This window comes from Artibeus jamaicensis, unplaced genomic scaffold (genome assembly GCF_021234435.1).
Source record: "Artibeus jamaicensis isolate MK-2021 breed Jamaican fruit bat unplaced genomic scaffold, CSHL_Jam_final contig_1015, whole genome shotgun sequence".
Taxonomy (NCBI): domain Eukaryota; kingdom Metazoa; phylum Chordata; class Mammalia; order Chiroptera; family Phyllostomidae; genus Artibeus; species Artibeus jamaicensis.
This window is the reverse complement of record NW_026521194.1, coordinates 1,283,900-1,288,643: the sequence shown is the minus strand read 5'-3', so window position 1 is coordinate 1,288,643 and position 4,744 is coordinate 1,283,900. Positions and strand designations below refer to the sequence as shown.

Genomic DNA, 4,744 nt, shown 5'->3' with positions numbered 1-4,744 from the left:
TCGAAGTAAAAACAAACAGATAACAACAGAACAGATCAGTTACTCCATAGAGTGTAATTCGTGTGTGTTTGATGGTTCCTTATGGTTAGATTCCAGTTATGCTTTGCTGGCAAGAAAACAATAGAAACAAGATTGCCTTTTTAGTGCCTAACATCAGGAGGTACATGCTGTTGATTAGCCCAATTACGGGCAATGTTAATTTTTTTAGAACAATAAACACCTTTATTCCATGAGCTAAGACAGGAGGGAGGAGGATTTATTTGCTTTCTGGGCCTCGATTTTCCTCACTCACAGCCCCAGCTCCATGCCCCCCAGTGCAGGGCCATCTGCACAGCCACGTTGGCCTGGTCTTGAAGCGAGGCGTGCAAGAAGCATTCCTTTAGAAGACTGCTGATCTTGGCATTGCTGCTCCTTTCATCATATTTCTTCTGAATTCTCTTTGATCTTTTCTTTGTTTAAAATCTCTTCCTTCTCAGGAATCAGCTTGGCCCTCATCTCGTGGGCCAGGGAAGGGCCTGGTGGGACTCACAGCACTGTTGGTGGGGTGTGCCGTCAGCGATCACAATGCTGTGCTCTGCTAGGGGCTTGGTGTGGACCAGTTCATTGTCAGATGCATATAGACCACATCAATAATCCTCGTTTTGCTCATACGACCCTGGGAGCCCCAAGAGAAGCTGCAGCTTTCAGCCTCAAAGTCCAGTACTTATGCTGACTCCCCAACACACAGTGTATGGTGAGGCCCCGTTTTCCAGTCTAAGTGTTGAAGCAGGGTATCCCAGCTCATTTTTTGCTTTGTGTGGTAGGGTTTTCTCTTGCCCTGGCTCTTGTGGTGCTTGTGTCAGTTGTCCCGAGAGATGCCTGTACGTGGGAGTTAGGGACGGGATATCGAGCTACTTGGATGCAGGACTTGCCCTCCCAGCTCCAGAACCCCACACTGGGCAGGCAGCACACTCAGCTCTTCAAGGCTGGCTTCCCCAGTGAGCACTCAGGAGTTGCAGCAGTGCCAGGATGTCATCATCGCCTGTGGCCCAGCCCACACCCGTTCCCACCACAGCCATGTTGGTACCCTCACAGCCCCATCGGCGGCCCGACGGCAATGCTAATTTTGACTATGTGGTCCTAACACATGACCTATCCTGGACAGTGTTTCCTGTGCACTTGGGATGAATGTAAATGTCTGATAAGTCCATCCACTGTAATGTGTACTTTAATACCTATGTTTCCTTACTGATTTTTGTCTGGATGATCTAGCCTTTGTTCAAAGTGGGATACTGAATCCCCTACTATTATTGAAATGTTGTCAATTTCTTCCTTCAGGTTAGCTAATATTTGCTTTATATATTTAGATGTTCCTATATTGGCTGCATAAGTATTTATAAATGCTATATCCTCTTGTTGGATTGACCTTATAATCATGTTTAAATGACTTTGTCTTTTCTTACAGTCTTTAGCTTAAAGTTTATTTTGTCTGATGTAAAGATAGCTACCCCTACTTTCTCTTTTTAAAATATTTTTATTATTGTTCAATTATGGTTGTCCCACATTTTTTCCCATTTCTCTCTTCTGCCCTGCCCACCCTCCCCACCCCCCACAGTCAATCCCCACCCCATTGTCCATACTTATGGGTCCTTATATGTGTTTCTTGACCTGCCCCTTCCTCTACTTTCCCCCATTACCCTCCTCCTTCCTCCCCCGGGTCCCTGTCAGTTTGCTCTTTATTTCCATGTCTCTGGTTCTGTTTTGCTTGTTTGTTTGTTTTGTAGATTAGGTAAGTGGTCTTACCACTTATAGGTAAGACCATATGTTATTTGTCTTTCACTGCCTGGCTTCTTTCACTCAGCATAATGCTCTCTAGTTCTATCCATGCTGTCGTGAAGGGCAGGAGTTCCTTCTTTCTTTCTGCTGTGTAGTATTCCATTTAGAATATCTCTTTCTATCCATTTACTTTTAATTTCTGTGTGTCTTTTGATTCATTGTAAGCATATTTTCTTTTTCATTATTGAGGACATTATATCTTTCTTAAAATGCTCACTAATTCTAAAATCTGAGTCATCTCAAGTGTGGTCTTTATTGATTGTTTTTCTTTGGATGAGGAGTTCTATTTTCCTAGTTCTTCATATGTCAGCCAATTTGGAGCATTACTGCTGCTATGTCAAGGAGATTCTCAGTTATTTTGCTGATGAATGTTTGTTTTCTAGGTTTATTTGTTTGTTTGTTTTAGCAGATATCTAACTTGGTTGGACTTCAACAGCAAATTCATTCTTGGAAGTCAGCCCTAATCTCAGATAAAACCTTTTCAGCTAAGGTTTTTTGAGTCTACGTCAATAACGCATGGCACCTAAGTCATCCAGGGATGGAGGCAGGTATGAATCAAATATTCCCTCTCTAGCTTGTTCTTATTTGTAAATATTTCTCCTTCTCCAGTGCCTTGGTTTTTCCCAGTCCACATTTTCTGGTTTCTTTAGCCAAAAAGACTAATTTTTCCACCAATGCCCCAGCAAGTACACCTTCCCCAAACTTTAAAAAAAAAAAAATCACAGAGAACTTGCGCTGTACAACTGTCCCTCTTGCTTCCAAGCATGAGCTCCACAAAATCTGCTTGCCTCTGTTCTGTCTCCGGCAACCACCCTTTGTGAGTAGGTGCCCTTCCCTGCGTCTGGCATTCTCCGTACTTTCACGACACTGAAACCGGAGAGCCCGTCTCCACGTCATCGGCTTACGGAGAGTGCAGTAGTCCCTCCTTTCCACGGTTTCTCTCTCCACAGCTTCCATCCCCCTTGCCCAACCTCAGTCCAAAAATATTAAATGGCAAATTCCAGAAACAAACAACTCCTACATTTAACACTGTGCACCATTCTGAGTAGTGAGATGAAACCTCACACTGTCCCACTCCGTCCTGCTCTGCATGCGAATCAGCCCTTTGTCCAGTGTCTCCACGCTGTCCATGCCGCCTGCCCATCAGTCACTTTGTGGCTGTTTTACTTATCAGACCAGCTGTCGAGGGATCCCAAGGCTTGTCTTCAAGTCAACCTTATTTTACCTAAGCATGGCCCCAAAGTGCAAGAGCAGTATTGATGACAATTCAGAAAGGCTGAAGAGAATCCATAATGTGCTCCCTTTATACAAAAGGTATGCATGTACAGAAAAAAACAAACAAAAAACATTATTTGGAAGGTTCAGTGCTATCTGCAGTTTTAGGCACCTACATATATCCCATGGATAATGTGCGGCTACTGTACCGCTCAGATATTATTCAGAAATGCTGGTGCTTCCCTCCCAAATCACACTGTAGGGCCTTAGGGAGGGCCACCCTTCTCTGCCTTCCTGTACACTATGGATGGAAAGCGGGTGGTGAATGGGTGGCGCCTGGCAAATTTGCCCCATCACAACCGCCCTCCCTGTTATGCAGAGGAACCACCTCACCTCTCCAGTTACATTCGGAACCTCCTCTGCTCTTCCAGAACATTGAGTCCAGAATCTGCTCTGCCTTCCAGATTTCAAAATAAATGAGTCTGATCTGTATTTATGTTTTTTCCTATTTGTTGTCACATCCTTGGAATCCTTTCCCACTCATACTGCTGGGAATTTTTTTGTGATACAAATTAACAAAGAACTGTAATTTTCTTTGTGTGTGAGACTTCTTCAGACACACAGGAAGATGCAACTTGAGCCTACCTAAAGTTTGTACAAAACAAGAGGTGAGAAGGGAATAGGGAAAATTGATGTCCTTTTCAAAAGTAGATGAGGGAGACACGGTTTTTAAGCCAAGCTGGAACAGTCTCTTTAGACGAGGAAAATGAACTTGTTTTAGGTGTAAATCAGGCATAGCGGACTGGGGAGGCTTAGGGAGGTGAAATTCTTTCAAATGTTACCACATGAACAACCACTCTGATTCTCAGATGCCCATTCTTCCTCAATCAGTGTTCTAAGTGATTTGGAAACATTGTATATTTAACTAATGCAATGCAACAAAGTGTAGAATCCTCTCCATTTTTGCTTTTCAGCTTGTGACCTCGGCACTGCAGGTATAAAATGTATAAAACATATTATTTTAGCAGTCACATAAAGTTTTTGGTTTTTGGTTTGTGTCTTGAGACAAAAAATATAAGGTTGAGCTTACTATTCCTTTTAAAGTCACCCAGTGCTATTGGATGTGAACGCCCCACCTTGCATTCTTCGAATGATGCATGTTCTTTACGCTACTCTATAGCAGTAGTCACCCTGTGGTCTTCAGTGGGGACTGCATTCCAGGTCAAACAGACAATTTAACAAATCATGTTACAACTGTATGTCATAGGCTGCCAGGTTCCTGTTGTTTAATATATGGGAAGGCACTAGATCTCCATTGCCTTCGGCTCTGTGCAGACCAGATAACAATCTGAGATTTCCCCAAACTCTGTAAAGAAACACAGTTCACTCCCTTAATAGTCTCTGTACTATATAGCAAGGTACATTGTTATAAAAAATATATAAATACATACTAATTTAAGCAGAAAAGACTTCAGTTGGAAAGATGAGAGGAACTCATACGTGGTCAATTTCTTTATTGTCCTCAATTCTTCACCCTTCTTTGAATACATAGCCTTAGATTTTGCAGGACCCTCTTTGCTGTTCCTTCCACAACAGGCAGTGTATATTTCCTGCCTTATTGATATGGGACTTAACCATGTGACTTGTTTTGGCCAATGGCATGTTAGCAGATGCTTGCCATGTGCTTTCTCAGCTGGGCCTGCTGCTGCACATT

At 43.0% G+C, this 4,744-nt stretch overlaps 1 non-coding gene across 1 annotated transcript; it reads right to left on the bottom strand.

Moving 5' to 3' along the window:
* Nucleotides 1-944: 944 nt before the first annotated feature.
* LOC119044752 (small nucleolar RNA SNORD55/SNORD39) lies at nt 945-1,022 on the bottom strand. The gene has a single exon (XR_005081672.2). It is a non-coding gene; the product is annotated as a small nucleolar RNA SNORD55/SNORD39 (small nucleolar RNA).
* Between the last annotated feature and the right edge of the window lie 3,722 nt (nt 1,023-4,744).